The sequence below is a fragment of the Lutra lutra genome, chromosome 10 (assembly GCF_902655055.1).
Source record: "Lutra lutra chromosome 10, mLutLut1.2, whole genome shotgun sequence".
NCBI lineage: Eukaryota > Metazoa > Chordata > Mammalia > Carnivora > Mustelidae > Lutra > Lutra lutra.
Window position 1 is genome coordinate 84490044 of NC_062287.1, and position 17535 is coordinate 84507578.

A 17535-nucleotide genomic window follows, 5' to 3' on the forward strand; every position below is an offset into this window, starting at 1 on the left:
AACACACATTACACCTCAGAGAAGACAATTCTCAGTTTTAAAATTCTTTTTTTTTTTTTTTTAAGATTTTATTTATTTATTTGACAGAGATCACAAGTAGGCAGAGAGGCAGGCAGAGAGAGAGGGGGACGCAGGCTCCCTGCCGAGCAGAGTGCCCGATGCGAGTCTCAATCCCAGGGCCCTGAGACCATGACCTGAACTGAAGGCAGAGGCTTAACCCACTGAGCCACCCAGGCACACCAAAATTCTTAATTTCTTTGTCCAGAACAGGAACACAACTTAAGCCGTTATTGGAATAGAAGATAGAATCTAAAGTTATTTTCTCTCATAGGATGTTTTCATTTCAGTGCATGGCCTGCAAAATAACAAACAACTAATTCATTTATGAAGAATTTGTAGCATAATAAGTATTAATATACCATAGCTTTCAGCAGACACCAACAAATTCCTATACCCACTATAAAAAAGTTATATAATGCTGAGGTAAAACTAACACGATTCTTTCATATGGGTTTTTTGCTTATTTTGTAATTTTGCTTTTTAAGTAATACAGTCATAAAATCCAAAGGAGAAATCTTTGTATAATTTTCCAAATGATTTTCTTCTGGTTGCAGAGCCTGTTTTCCATTGTTCTTATTTTTGGTTTTTGGCTTTTATAATATTTTCTTGATGTTTTCATTTCTTCTTTTGTTTCTTTTCCCTGGTCTTAATTAATCTGATCAATTTCTGGACAGTACGATGCTTGGTAGGAACAATAAAGGCCAAGATTATCATCCTAAAGAAGCTGTACAAGCTCTTCACGACACATTCCACCATAGTATGGAGACTAAGATTTTATATCAAACATCTTTATAGCCATGTAGGCAATTTTTGCCAGGACAGAAGCAGGATTGACCTTTGAACAACATGGGGGTTAGAGACACTGATCCCCTGCACAGTTAAAAATCCACATATAACTTTTGATTCCCCCAAAATAGTATTTCCACCTAATATTGACCGAAAGCCTTACTAACAACATAAACGGTCTATTAATACATATTTTGTATGTTATATGTATTATATACTATATTCCTACAATAAAGTGAATTAGAGAAAGGACAATGTTCTTGAGAAAATCGTAAGAGAAAATACATTTACAGTACTATATTTATCATAAAATATTCACATATAAGTAGATCTGTGTAGTTCAACCTTGTGTGGTTAAATAATCAACTATATATTCTTTTCAAAATAAAGTGTTTTATTCTTCCTTCTTGTCCCTGCAACCTAGGCAACTGATGTTAAAATTTAATCAATATACCAACACATTTTGCTTTAGAGAATTATACTTTTTATTTGAAAACTAATCCCTAACACCTTTCCTAGGTACCGTGAATTTGTACAAGTTAATATTAAAAATCTCAAGGTACTTTCCTTGTCCTCCGTTGAATTATGTGAAGGAGTGAGGTTATAAATTAGGATTTCTTAAAACATCTAGTCATTTATGTAAGTAGTTAGGTTCTGCAAATATTTATTCATGGAACAATTTTATGATACTGTAAAAAATCTATAAAATTAGAGTAAAAAAAGTAGACTTTTAAAAAGTTGCACTTTTGACCAAGATATGTTAATGAGGATCAGATTTCTCTTTATCCCTGAACCAACTAAAAAACAGGGCAAAATAAACAACAGTTTTCAAGACATCAGGCATCAAATAATAAAGGACAGTGGTGCCAGAAAGATCCAGAATATACAAAGGGAGTTCTGTAACTTCCCTGGCATTATACATGCAAAGTTTCTAGGCTGTAGTGCAGTAAAAAGGAACCCAGGTTAAGACAGCATTAGGAGACTCATCTAGGAATGTGGCATTATGACATATCGTCTTCATCTGGAGCTTAAGTATAGATTAAGGAAATATGTTTGGTGCCAAGTTGACAAGGGGTGGACTTGTAATGGTTAATTTTATGTGTCCACTTGACTGGGCCACAAGGTTCCCAGATATTTGATCAAACATTATCCTAAGTACTCTTATGAGGGTGTTTCTGGATGAGATTGATATTTAAATTGGTAGGGGCGCCTGAGTAGCTTATCGATTAAGCATCCGCTTTCGGCTCAGGTCATGATCCCAGGGTCCTGGGATTAAGCCCCACATCAGGCTCCCTGCTGAGCAGGGAGTCTGCCACTTCCTCTTTCTGTGCCCCTCTCCCCTGCTCATGCTCTCTCTCTTAAATAAATAAACAAAATTTTTAAAAAATACTTAATTTAAATTGGTAAATGAAGTAAAGCAGATTGCCATCCCTAATGTGAGTGGGCCTCATCAAATCAGTAGAAGGTACAAAGAGATCTAAAAGACTAACCCTCCCTCAGCTAAGAACGAATTCCTTCTGACTGACTGCCTTCAAATCTGAACATCAGCTTTTTCCTGCCTTTGATTCAGACTAAAAAATCAGTTCTTCCTGATTCTTAAGCCTGCCAACATTTGGATGAGAACTACACCATCAGCTTTCCTGGGTCTTTTGCTTGCTGACTCATCCTGCAGACCTGGGGATTTGTCAGCTTCCCTAATACTATTAGCCAATCCCCTTTTTTTTAATAATAAATAATAAATCTTTTTTGTATTAAACTACAATTACATATATAATATGTACATATAGTTATTTATATAAATAATTTTGTATAAAACAAGGCAATATATGTACACATATGTATATATACATATCCTATTGGGACTGTTTCTCTGGAGAACTCTGACTGATACAATTTTACTAAAAATACAAAGATCACATTTAAAACCTACATGAGGAATTTCACATTTATTATTAACCTGAATTGAATGATTATCACCTCACATTCTATATCTTGGCCAATTGTACAGATAGTAAAGTACAGTAATCTTTTCACCTTTTTGCTTTCACACTTATAAAAAAATTTTTTTAATTATGTATCTGTTTGTACACAAAGTTATCTAAAAATTGCAGTTATGAGATTGTTTAGTTGTAAAAGATGTTATTGTAAATTTTGTTCAAAATGTGCATGTGCATGAATGCGCATGGGGGGAGAGGAGAGTGAGAGAGAATCTCAAGCAGACTTCCTTCTGAGTACGAGGCTCAATCACAGGACCCTGAGATCATGACCTGAGCTGAAATTAAGAATCAGCCGCTCAACTGACTGAGCCACCCAGGGGCCCCTATAAATACTGTATTTTTAGTTAAATACTTTTAAATCAGTCTTCTAAGTGTATCCAACTGAATCTAAATAACATCACAATTTGATGTCAGTACCATTATTTCTAGAAATATATGTACATAAGCGAGCTCTTTTTTAACATCTGGAAATTTTACATCAATCATCTTTGCCTTGAATTCATATTTTCTATTCCAGTTCTCACAGAGTTTTATCTGAATGCAATGTTTCATGTTCAAAATATTTATCAACAACCTTATGATAGTTTTTCTGTAACAAAAATTCATATTTAAATTTAAGTACATTTTAAACTTGTCTGAAAAGACGTAACATGTTAAACACATTTCTTTCCAATTTAATAATCTTTACAATTAGTGTTATATGCAGTATGTGAATGGACATAAAAATTTTCACATTTGCTTTATTGAGATATACCAGTCAAATGGGACAGGATTTATCAGTTCTATTTAAATTTTTAATTTTTTCAGATGTGAGTTGTTCACAATTAAGTAAAAGGGAAAGAAAGAGTTGTGTTACTGTAATGAATTTTTAATTTTTTCTGGGTAATAGACATATAAAAGATCATAGTGCTCCTTATCTTTTATTTGTTGGAAGTTTTTGATTACTGACTCAATTTCTCTGCTGGTTATTGTTCTGTTCAAGTTTTCTATTTCTTCCAATTTCAGTTTTGGTAGTTTATATGTGTCTAGGAATTTATCCATTTCTTTCAGTTTGTCTAATTTGTTGGTGTATAGTTTTTCATAATAATCTCTTATAATTAATTGTATTTTGTGATATTGACCTTTGAACAACATGGGGGTTAGAGACACTCTCACTTGTGTTTTTATTTATTTGGGTCCATTTTCTTTTCTTTTTGATAGGTCTTGCTAGAGGCTTACCAATTTTTTTTTAATTTTTCAAATTAGTAACTCCTGTTTTTCTTAATCTGTTTTTTTTTCATTTCTCTATCATTTATTTCTGCTCAGATCTTTATTATTTCCTTCATTCTGTTGGCTTTTGGCCTCATTTCTTATTTTGTTTTGTTTTGTCTTTAAGTCTTTTAAGTGTAAGGTTAGATTGTTTATTTAAGATTTTTTTTCTTGAGGTAGGTTTGTGTTGCTACATACTTCCCTCTTAGGACTGCTTTTGCTGCCTTGCAGGGGTTTGGGATCATTGCGTTTTCACTTTCATTTGTTTCCATATATTTTTTAATTTCTTCTTTGATTTCCTGGTTGACACATTCATTGTTTAGTAGCACGTTGTTTAACCTTCATGTGTTTGTGGTCTTGCTAGTTTTTTTTTTCTTGTGGTTGACTACTAGTTTTATAGCATTTATAGCATTTTGGTCAGAAAAGGTGCATATGATTTCAGTCTTTTTTTGTTTGTTGAGGCCTGATTTATGATCTAATATGTGATCTATTCTGGAGAATGTCTTATGTGCACTTGAAAAGAATGTATATGTGATGCTTTAGGATGGGATGGTCTGAATGTATCTATTAAGTCCTTCTGGTCCAGTATGTCCTTTGAAGCAGCTTAGGTGGTTTTATGAAGAATGTTTTCTAATGCCATCCAATCAGTTTTACCCAATCTTGTGTACTTAATATATTATCAAAGACATTAAAATGCATCTACAAAAACCTAATGATCTTAAGCATATTTTCATTCTTGTATTTATAAGGAGTAGCCCAGAACAGTTTTTTATTTTAGGTTTACTTTACTTATGTACTTGCATTTCATATAGCTCTTCTCTGAAAATGTATCTTTTTTTTTTTTTTTTTTTTTTTTTTTCCGAGAGAGAGAATGGGAGAGAGAGAGAAAAACAGCATGAGAGGGAGAAGCAGACTCCCCCCGGGACTCTGGGATCATGACCTGAGCCGAAGGCAGTTGCTTGGCCAACTGAGCCACTCAGATGCCCCTATCTGGGTTTTTTGTTTTGTTTTGTTTTGTTTTTAAGATTTTATTTATTTGACAGAGAGAGCACAAGTACACAAGCAGGGGGAGTGGCAGGCAGAAGGGGAGGGAGAAGCAGGCTCTTTGCAGAGCAGGGGAAGCCTGATATGGGACTTGATCCCAGGACTCTGGGATCATGACCTGAGCCAAAGCCAGTGGCTTAACCAACTGAGCCACCCAGGTGCCCACCCCTATCTAGTTTTTGAGTTAACAGAACTTTCACTCATCAGTAATATTTCTTAAATTCATAATTCTTAAAATTTCATATTTCTTTCATATTTCTTTCCTTTTTATTTTGTAACAATAAAACAATTTAATTTAAAAGAATAATATTCCATTCTCATTTTTCTATTAAGAAAGCACAAAAAGTATTGTTTTTAACCTATATACATTTAATGTGGTCCACTTAGTTTTCACAAGTTCAAAATAGACTGAATTTAAAAATTATGGCTGTAAAAATTATAATTATTTAAATTCTCATAATACCAGTGGGTAGACAAAGTTTTTAACATCCCTCAGAGAAAAATAAAATATTTTGTGTAATTTAAAATGAGATTAAAATGAGATGTTAAGGACTAATATAGATAATAGTTTTTTCTGCATATTATGCAGCCAATTTCAGTGTTCCCAACTCAATTAGAGTTATATTAGAGTCATTTGTATTAAACAGCCCAACAATGAATGACCAAAACCAAGGCATTAACAGTGTTTAGAGATACAACATGGGGGTGGGGGGGGCTATAATTGTTTATTTTTAATTTTATGATGTATGATTGGGGATTTCTGGAACCTATAACCAAGGCAAATATTGCTGGTACAAGAAGAGGGAAAAGACAATCTTATAGACCATAATTATCTTAAAACTGTGTATAACTAAAAGACAAGTAAAGGATAAAAAGCCCCATCAGCTGCCTAAGATATATTATATAACCACCCAGCAATTTATCCATCATCCTTTGAAAACATATTCATGCCTATTGTAGTCAAAGCTCCTTCAGGAAGTCAGCATTAAGATGTAACACTGAAAAATTACACCCCTTAGAAAATCCTATAGAACAATATACATGATGTTGTTAAAGCTTTTAAAAAGCTGGAGTATTTTTCAGTTAACTTTTTATCTAAAAGAATGTTCTTGATCATCTCAAATACAGTGATAAGTATTCTCTGAAAATTTTCCTTGCAATGTTTTCTAAAATAGCGAAAATTGTATTTTTATGTTAGAATATTTAAGCATTTATCAGTAGATAGGCTGATATTTTTAGAAATAAAAAATTATATACGCAAACATCCACAATTTCCTTAGAACTTGAAAGTGCTGTTTTTCTATTATCTTTTTCATAATTTTAAACAATGTATGTTAATATTTACAGAATTAAAGAAAGTAACCTGATTTTTAGAAGTAAATTTAAATGTTATTTCATAATATACTAAGGTGAGTTTTAAAAGTTAATTCGAATATTTTTAGAGATGACATACCAGGTAGGTAATATTCATGCAGGAAGAGATATCTAATATCTAGAGCAAAGGGTTAGTTCCTGACTTACAGCATTAACTTTTTGAGTTATTTGTTATATACATTACATATTGTCCAGCATCAAACACAGAACAAAGTGGGAGCTGAGGATGCTTTTAAGGAGTTTAGAAGTTTTACTTTTTAATAGTACCTAAGGTAAGTACATGGTTATGAGCAGGAATGTAACTGCCTTGATGTTTACTAAAGGCTTGCAGTATATATTTTTTAATATCAAACATACTAATAAGTTAATAGCTCAAATTTAAAATCAATTATGGTGAAACTACCCTTATTATAGAGAAAATCTTTCATAATTGAAAATTAATTACTTTATAATAACCCTTAAGTCACAGAATAAGTAACAATTTATTTAAAATAAACCATGTCATATGAGATGAATTAATATATTAATAAGGTACTTAGTAATGAAGTATGGAAATTTAGACTAACATCTTCAGAATTCTCTTTTATGGACTTTATATAAGTAAAAACAAAAATATCTAATAATTTGGAAGCATTTTTTATGTATCCCAAAATATCAGTTTGTTACCCAAATAATGAATTCATTTAATAAGATCTTACTTATTTTATCTTGTATCTTTTGCTTTATTTGGGTTTTTTGGTTTTTTTTTGTTTTGTTTTGTTTTGTTTTTTGGTTATAACTGAGAGAAGATACACCAGTTAATTTAGAATTAGATGAAGTAGTATTTGCTGAATAGTATACGGCTTGAATTATTATTAGAAAGCTTTCCTTTCCTTTCCTTGGGTCAATTTGGTGTCAAGATTGAGTCTGTATTTGCCATCCATGTTTTACTAATTGATCATGGAACAAGAATTAGAAGTCTGAATCCAGTGAGTGGGGTTAGTTTGTTTGCTCTTAGTATGTTATAGCATCAGATTACAGGCTCTTCCTTCTGAGCAAATAGAATACAAAAATATTTCAGATCCAACTTTGTTCTCCTTGTTCTGCCAAAAATTGAGAAAGCTGCAACATTGAAGCTAACGAAATGTCCCTTGTTTGGCCACATATACTACTGAACATGTTTTTTTTTAATTATACTTATCATAAAAGTTATAGTTTTTTAATGATTCAGAACAAAAGAAATATGTTATAAATAATTTAAAAATTTATTTTCTGGTCCTTCTGCCATTCCACTTTGCAAGTTTCATGCATACTCAGTACCTTCTAAATAACACATCTTCTCACACGTTTTTACTTATTTTTACTTTTCTGAGCCTACATTATATATATATTTTTTATTAAAACTTTATTTTACTGTGTATCTTCTGTTCATAGTTTAAACACAAATATTTGAAGAGCCCTTTAAAGGCAGAGCTATAGTCAGACTATGTTCCTTCCATTTCTTTGTCAACATTTTATTTGTTCAGAAAATTGTAGGCTATCTATATGCTTTTCAGTGCTTACAACTCCGAAGTGCTAGTTGAGCCAGAAATTTGCTGTTTGACCCCAGGGTTTCACTCTCTTTTTCCCCCTGGCTACTTGTGAGAGCTTATTTAAAATTCTGAGTTCTCTCCTGGCAGCCACAGTTTGAGCTGCTTTGGCAAACTAAAAAGACTAAGAAAAATCATGCAAAGGCTCAATACTGCTTCCAGTGACCTACATTTGTAGCCAGCTTTTAAAAGATGGCATGTGCCTTATTTTCCAACAAGAAAATGAAAGATAAGATAAAAGTAGAAAGGGAAATAAACCCACCACTCTGTTACGAGCTTGAAGGAACCATTTCTGGTATAACATTAAAATAAACACAAAGTTGGGGTTGATATTTGTGCATCACCAACATAAGAAAGGAATTTTGCATGCAGAAAAGTAAACCTAAGTCATGTAGCAAAAATGCCATACTCTGTGATGGGATATTTGTCCTCAGAAGATGAAGTATATTTGGAATATGGGCTTGGGTTTTAATTTCTGTGACGTTGCAGGACCTTGCACAAGTCACTTATTCTCTCACATTAAGATAGAGATAATTCCCTGGCTACCTCATTCTGGAATTCCAAATTAAAAATGAAAAATTAAGAATTTTGCTTTCTGAATCTTAAAATACTCCAGGCCTCACATTTACTTCCCAAAATTTTATTTTGAACACATTAAAAAAAAAAAAATGAGTGGTTGTAAATGCTTGATGGTTATTGTCATGCTCAAATGTTAAAATCTTAGTACTGTTATATAGCACTTATCGTTCTTTGAAAAGAAGCCACACAAAGTCAGACTTGGGAATATTAGAAATGGAATTCATTTGTCCTCTGAATGCTTTTTCTGAAGCATATTCAGAAGATATTCAATCCTTTTGGATGAATTAAGTGACTTCAAATTCTGAAAACCAGAGCCATTAAAACTTAAAACACGCCCACACATACTTTCTTAAATCAGCTCCCCAAATTAATGAAATCAACTCATTAAATGAAATATTCAGGGATCCCATGAAGGAAGAGAGGTGCACACCATCAAGGATCATAGATTAAATAGTCTTTGAAGATTATATACAAAAGGATAGCTTTCTTCTCCCCTCTCATGCTCTCTCACCCTCCCTATCTCAAATAAATAAATAAAATCTTTAAAAAAGAAATTCTTTAAAAAGAGCACTTGGGTGGCTCAGTTGATTGGACAACTACCTTCGGCTCAGGTTAAGATCCCAGAGTCTCGGGATCAAGTCCCGCATCGGGCTCCCAGCACCAGGGAATCTGCTTCTCCCTCAGACCTTCTCCCATCTCATGCTCTCTCTCACTCTCTATCAAATAAATAAAATCTTTTAAAAAAATTATTTAAAAAAAAAAAAGGGTTAGCTTTACTGTGTGAAAACCCCAAAGAAGACAAGGCTATCTTTCCATTTAGTGTTGGGGTGATTTTTTCAGGGTCCAGTGTTTCTTTCCTGCAATTTTGTTTCATTCATCAGAAACTGATGGGTAGTTGCAGAAAATGGCCTTAATTCACCATAGTCATCTTTCCATGTTATATTAGTGAAATCAGAGATATCTGAAATGCACTTACCAGTTTCGTAAAATAGTTTTTACTACTGTGTGTGTGTGTGTGTCTAAAAGTCTGCTAGATTTCAAAAACAGGGTCGATGGCATTAAACTGAAGACTTAATTGGAAGTGGAAGATCCATCTGAGACTATGAAGTGAAACGTCTTACCTTTCTATTTCTTAAAACAGATTATAACAAGATACTATAGAATTTTTAAAAACCTATATTATGCCTTTACTTCTCAGTACTCAGGGAGCAGAAAGAGAATTGTTTTTGTTCTGTTACCACCAAATGTACATCACAAAATAATTTTCAAGTTTAGTAAAAATAAAGTGATATCTAGTTTCATTTATTGTACCAAAATATACTAAGGATTTTTGTGACATCTTCCATTACCTGGGTTGATTTTGGAAAAATAAAAGAATATGATATTAAACAAATAAAACCAGTCACTTGGGGGCGCCTGGGTGGCTCAGTGGGTTAAGCCGCTGCCTTCGGCTCAGGTCAGGATCTCAGAATCCTGGGATCAAGCCCCGCATCAGGCTCTCTGCTCGGCGGGGAGCCTGCTTCCTCCTCTCTCTCTGCCTGCCTCTCTGCCTGCTTGTGGTCTCTCTCTGTCAAATAAATAAATAAAATCTTAAAAAAAAAAAAAAAAACAGTCACTTGTATGCTCCTGAGCTAGGAAATATAACTGATCTGGACCTCTTAAGTAAACATAATACCTGATTACTAATTGAGATATCTTTGACAATAAATATACCAAAACTTTAGAATACTTCTTTTCCAACCTTGTAAAAATTCTGTGACCTCTCTGGCCCCATGTCAGGTTCTGCATTCAGTTGGAGTCTGCTCAAGAGATTCTCTCCCTCCCCCCCCTTCCCCCGCTCATGCTCTCTCTCTTTAAAATAAATAAATTAAAGCTTAAAAAATCTTATGTTCTCAAACATCAATTTAATAAATAATTATGTTAAGATCACTGTCACTATCTTAACTTCTACAGTAACTATATTTAGAGATGTTTTGGTTATATCAGGTTTTTAGAAATTATCTTAATTTATATTCAGTTGGGGCACTTAACACTTAAAGGAATTATGTTGAAATCCTTTGCCAATATCAGAATCCTTCTATAACTCAAGTAATTATTTCATAACCTGTTTACTCAGTAAGGATTTTCATATATCTTTTTATTAAGAGGACAGGTTAATAGGCATCCTTATACAGTAAACATTTACTAAGGGAATTATTGCACATGGTCTTATTATGTAAACCTGTTAAAACCCATGATTAAGTGGAGAATTCAGTCTACTTTTTGAAACATTTCATGGGGATGCCCTGGTGGCTCAGTCCGATAAGTGTCTGGCTCTTGATTATCTGCTCAGATCATGATCTCAGGGTCCTGGGATCAAGCATCAGGCTCTATGCTCAGCACAGGATCTGGTTGAGATCTGCCCTCCCTCTCCCTCTGCTCTCCCCCTGCTTGTGCTCTCTCTCTGTCTCCTTCTAAAATAAGTAAATGAAGTCTTTTTTAAAAAATTAAAAATAAAACTTTTCACAAGATGTATTTTAATATGTTATAAGGATACATTTGTTCACCATTTATTTTTCTTTCTGTAACTAGGGACATACCTATTCTTCATGTTATCCTTCTTCCCCCATCTTAGTCAAGAAAATTGAGAGATCTTTCTTTCAGTCTTGTCACTATATTTTCGGTTTATATGTTAACGAGAAATGTGATAAGGATCTACGCAACAGCATTGAGAACACTGCTCTTATCCTAGTGGTTTCATTTTCTCTTTTGTAATTCATGTAATTGATGTAGTTGCCAAAAGAAAAGCATTATTTTTGTCAGTAGCTCAATTTGGGGAGTTTAATTAAAATAATAATTGTATACCAATGTGAAAGTATTTTTTATCCTTTTATAATATTATTAATTTTGCCCCTTTACATTGAAGAGAGAAAATATATTAAAAAATTCTACCAAGATGTCCCCTGTACTGAATTTAATGTGAAATATGGATGGATATAAATTCATTCTCTAATTATTAACCATAAAATCTGTAAGTTTAAAAACATTTTTTATGTAACATCAGCTGTATACCCACAGACTCTCTGACTTACTTCATTGCAATCTACATTTCTGAATGCTTTTAACAATTAAAGTGACCTCTCCCTTAATATTTTAAAATATTTGAATGGAGGTAATATGGAGACCATATCTTTAATAGATGGATACTCAGGCTAGTTATTTGGAGTTCTTTTGTATTCAAATTATGATAATCAGTCAATAATATCTTTGAATTTGTTTCTCTTTCTAACTTTCAGAAAATAAATGTTCCCCAACTCCCCCCAAATCAACAAAGTAATATACTTACTGATACAATATAATATACTTACTGATACATGGATAATGCTTAAGTAGTATTAATTATACAGTTACCAAAACCTGCAAGGATCAAAAGATTTTATTTTTAAGAAGGATTTCTCATGCTGCATGGATTATGTTGCTACATAATAGCTCAGTAGTACTTCTGCTGAATTGTAAAATAGCTTAGAGAGGAGTATGATGCCCATAGTTGGTGTAATGCATTGGTAATTAAGAGGGTGGGAGGTTAAGCTTCATTAACTGCTGAGGGATTGTATCTTGGGTTTTATTATGCCCTAGAGAACATAAAAAGTGAGAAGGGTCAAGCTGTTGGAATCAGATTTTGCTTGTGCATCTGCCAAAACAAAGACCACAAAATAATATAGCAGTAAGCACAGAATGGTATGAATTGAAAAGGGAAGAAATATATTTATAGCATCTTATGGATAAGGATAAATGTTTCTGGTAAAAAAAATAAATACACCTAATTACTGGACTATATTTTGGTATGGGAAGTTTATAATAATTGGTTTCATATAGGTTTTTTTAAGTAGAATAAGCAGTTTTGTCCAAAGGTAGTGCCAGTTTCTTTTTCATGTTAATTTTCTGAAGTGATTCATCTGATTAAGAGAGAGAAATTTTATACTTTACACTATATCTTCTCTATAGACCTTATGAAGCCTGCTTTTTATTTTTACTTATTCCTAATCCTTCCTACCAAATCTATGGGTACTGTAGGCACCGTATTGCATAAAAGAACCAAAAACCTGGTATTTTTTCTTTAAGGAAACAAGGTTATAACAATCATGAAATGTGTTGTGTTGGTGCACTCTCCAACACAAGTAAGAAATCAAAGACTGGATTTTCAAAAATACAAGGAAGGACCTTGATCTGTGATCTGTTACAACTGTAATCATTGAATATTTAAAAGCTTATTACTAGCATTCTCTTGTAAGACAGAATCTTGTAAGATTTAATTCAAACATTAATTAAATTTTTTGTTTGATTAGATACAGACATTGCAACAAAAATATAGATTATAGCAGTCATCATCTCTGATAGGGTCAAGGAGTCACAATGAGCAGGTTAGGTGATGACACATTTCAAAAAATATAGGGCTTACAAATATAACAACATACTGAATACAAATTCTTAACAGAATACGTTTCTGAACACTGAAAGACAAAAGTATCAGAATATTCGGGATGCCCAGCTGGCTCAGTCAGAAGAGCATGCTACTCTTGATCTTGGGTCATGAGTTCAAGCCTCACTTTGGGCGTGGAGCTTATTTAAAAAAAAAAAAAAAATCAGAATATTCTTTTTTCCCAAAAAATATCAATTTTGGCGTATCTTTAAATAATTCATTTTGACTTGAATTTGACTTGAATTCTGAATAGCAGTATTGAAACCATTAAGACAATTTTCATATAATGGATTTTTTTGTCAGAGAATTATATAGGACGTTCTAACACTGTTGCCTTTGGATTGAGTTCTTCTTCTTTTTTTTTTTTTTTATTAAGGTTGTTTGTTAGAGAGAGAGAGAGCACACACACAAGGTGGAGGAAGGGGCAAAAGAGAGAGGAAGAAGTAGATTCCCCACAGAGCAGGGGGACAGACCTGAAAGGGGCTCCATCCCAGGACTCTGAAATCATGACCTGATCTGAAGGCAGACACTTAACCACCTGAGGCATCCAGGTGCCCCAGGATTTAGTTCTTGACTTCACAATACTTAAAAACCACTGACTCTTAATTTGCATTGGTCAGTTTTTAATTTTCTGCTATTTTTGTTCAGCTTTCTGGCTAAAAGAACGATACAAATGAAATTGACCAAGTATTCACGTAGATCTATCTACGTAAATTACTACCATAACATTTATTCATACCATGTTGTGTTAAAAATTTTTTATATATTGATGGAATCCTTAAAAACAGATACTAAAGGAATTTTGGTCCATTTTCTAAAGAAATACCATATTTTATCAAATCTGAGATGCCACTGACCACAAGATGCAACACTGTTGTATGTATCACTGAAAAAACACTGCCAAATAAACTAAAACAGAATGTTGTCTTTTAACTTAGGATTTTTATTTAATTATTTGTAAGTTTTCTTAGGCATTTGTATTTTTTAAAATCATATCACACTTGTACATAAAAAAAAGAACAAAATATTTAACTTCTGAACCTTCATTCACATTCATATTACTACTATAATGAACTACTTTCTGTTTTATAGTCATTGACCATACCTGGTTTTCCATGATTCATGTTTTTTCACATGATACCATTCTCTGTGTCATCAAAAACACGGATGATGTGACATTTCTTAAAAGGTGCTCCACTCTTGCACCCAGATGTTATTCTAAAACAATGACATACAAGGACAGCTGGGTGGCTCAGTCAGGAAAGCATCCAACTCTTGATTTCATCTCCATTCATCATCTCAGGGTCATGAGCTCAAGCTCCAACTCAGATTCCAGGCTCAGTAAGGTCTGCTTGAGATTCTCTCCCTTTCCCTACCTGCGCTTCGAACCCCACACTCCCTCACACGTGCCCTCTCCCTCCCTCTCTCTCTCAAATAATAATTCCTAGAAATAAAAAATTAAAAAATAAAACAATGACATGCATTGTGCAATTACTGTTGCAGATGGCTATCTTTGTTTTCCCAAAAAGTATCAGTGGAAGTTTTCTGGAAAACCAGAATTCATATTCTTCCTTAATTGAGCCATATATAGATTCTTGGCCAAGATATAAAAGAATTACATTTGCCCACTTACACACCAAGAGTAACAACCAATTTCTTACGTATGTAGACATGATACCTTTTATCTGCTTGATATAATATCACCTGTAAAATATATCCCAATTTCAGTAATAATAACCTGAAAAAAAGTCAGAATCAATGAAATACAGTTAAATATATACCTCAATTTTGAACCTGGGTTTTGGTGTGTTTGAATTACCCACTTCCCAGAAACCCAGTTATCACAAATCTTAATTGTCCTTATTTACCATAATGCTACCAGTTTAAAAATAATCCCCATTTATGGAGCACCTGGGTGGCTCAGTCGTTACGTGTCTGCCTTCAGCTCAGGTCATGATCCCAGAGTCCTGGGATCCAGCCCCGCATCAGGCTCCCTGCTCAGTGGGGGAAGCCTGCTTCTCTCTTGTTTACGCCCCCTGCTTGTCTTCCCTCTTTCACTCTCTGTCTCTGTCAAATAAATAAAATCTTTAAAAAATAAGAAATAAGAAATAATCCCCATTTTTAATGTGTTGATGTGTTCTTGGGAATATGTCTGTGTCCCAGTGATGCTGGAACTTAACATACGCTTCTTAAATTGTATTTCTTAACGTATATTTCAGTGAGCATATACAAGTGTTATCTTGCTCATTTGGGAAATATGCTACCAAGAGGAGAAATACGTTTAAGGAAAAATTCTGCTGTAGTTAGGAGATATTAAAGTTGAGCAGTCAGGAACTGGACATTGTATATATTTTTCTAGAGTTTGAAATTTTTTCTTATCTTTTTGGAGTACTAACAATAAAAAAAGGGGAAATAATCCAATAATGAGGTTCTTCTAAGGAACCTCATTATTTACTTTTAAAAAGTAAATAACCTTACTATAAGTATATTAACAAGTAAATAACCTTACTATACTGCAAGAAAATTAAGGAAATTTACCTTTGGAATTTACCTTTCAGAATCTATCAGTCCTATTTAGGTAATATTAAAACTGATTAAGATAGTTGTTTGTAATTTAAAAAATACATTTTTCTCTCACAACCTCTTTCACTGCATCTGGGATTGAATACTTATTTTTATCACACATTTGAATTTTAAATTTTCAGAGATATACTTTATTACAAAAAATACAAAAAATAATGCAGATCATAGCAAAAAATTTAAGTAATAATAAAGGAATTTAAGTGAAAAGTGAACTTCTCCCCACCTATACCATCTACAATCTATAGTTCCAGTCTTCCTCTATGAAAAGTCCCCAACATTGGTTGTATTTAATTATTTTTAGTTATTCCAGTGGTTACTATTATAATTGTAAATTATACTCTTTGCCTTTTATTTTATTTTTTTTAAAGATTTTATTTATTTATTTGAAACAGAGAGAGAGAGATCACAAGTAGGCAGAGAGGCAGGCATAGAGAGAGAGAGGAGAAAGCAGGCTCCCCGCTGAGCAGAGAGCCCGATGCGGGCCTCGATCCCAGGACCCTGAGATCACGACCTGAGCGGAAGGCAGAGGCTTAACCCACTGAGCCACCCAGGCGCCCTGCCTTTTATTTTTTGATTCATTTTACGTTGTACTATTAATTCAGTATATAAGATAAACTTATCACAACTATCTTTTGCCATCTCTTCTGCCTTCAACCTGTTATCTCTAACTTACTTGCACATTATCAATTATTACAACTCAAATTCTATAACTATAATTGAATCTTCAATACTCTGTAAGTTTATTTTACAAGTTGAAACACATCATTTTAATTATCAAATTAGATAAATATTTTACTGAATCAGATCATATAATGGACTTCTTAGAAATGAAATGCCATCTTATGTCACTAAAATGAACTTCTAGAAGAGAACAGGAATAATTTCTTACATTCCCTCAGTTCCTTAGTTTCATGTCACATTTTTAGTTCCTTCCTTTTCTTCATGTTTAGCTTTTCATGTTCTTGTTATGCTTTTATTCTTTTACCAGTACCAGCATTTCTTTTTTCCCCCCAGTTTTATTAAAGACAGAATTGACATGTAACATTGTGTTGGTTTAATGTGTATACAAAATAATGATTTGATATATGTATATACTACAGAATGATCACTATGATAAGTTTAGCTAACACCCATCACCTCACTTATTACAAGCTTTTTTCCCTTGTGATGAGAATTTTAAGATCTATTCCTTAGCAACTCTCAAATATACAATACAGTATATTTTTTAAGTTTTATTTATGTATGTAATCTCTACAACAAATGTGGTTCAAACTTACAACTCCTTGATTAAGAGGGGTGTGTTCTTCTCACTGAGTCAGTAGGGTGCCCCAGCAACACAGTATTGTTAACTCTAGTCCCCATGGTGCACATTCCATCCCCATGACTTACTTATCTTATAATTGGAAGTTTGTACGTTTTGACCACAGTGAACCATTTATTCCACCCTCACCTCTGGCAACCATCAATCTGCTCTCTGTTCTAGATTCCTCATATAAGTGAGATCATACATTATTTGCCTTTCTCTATCTGACTAATTTTGCTTAGCATAATGCTTACAAGATTTATTCATGTTGTCACCAATGGCAAGATTTCCCTTCTTTTTTATTGTCACATACTATTCTATTGTGTATATATACCACATTTTCATCAGTCTTCTGTGAGTGGACACAGGTTGTTTCCATGTGTTGGGTGTTGTAAAGAAGGCTGCAGGGATCGTGGGGGTGCAAATCTGTCTTCAATGATAGTAACATTATTTCAGATACACACTTTCAGAAGTGAAATTGCTAAATCATATGGTAGTTCCTTTTTAACATTTTGAAGAACCTCTGTATTTTCC

At 33.2% G+C, this 17535-nt stretch overlaps 1 protein-coding gene across 1 annotated transcript in view; it reads left to right on the forward strand.

Annotated features, from left to right (window-relative positions):
* ELP4 (elongator acetyltransferase complex subunit 4) overlaps positions 1–17535 on the forward strand; it is a 253972-nt gene that overhangs the window by 34130 nt on the left and 202307 nt on the right. The gene's annotated exons all lie outside the window — the stretch shown is intronic.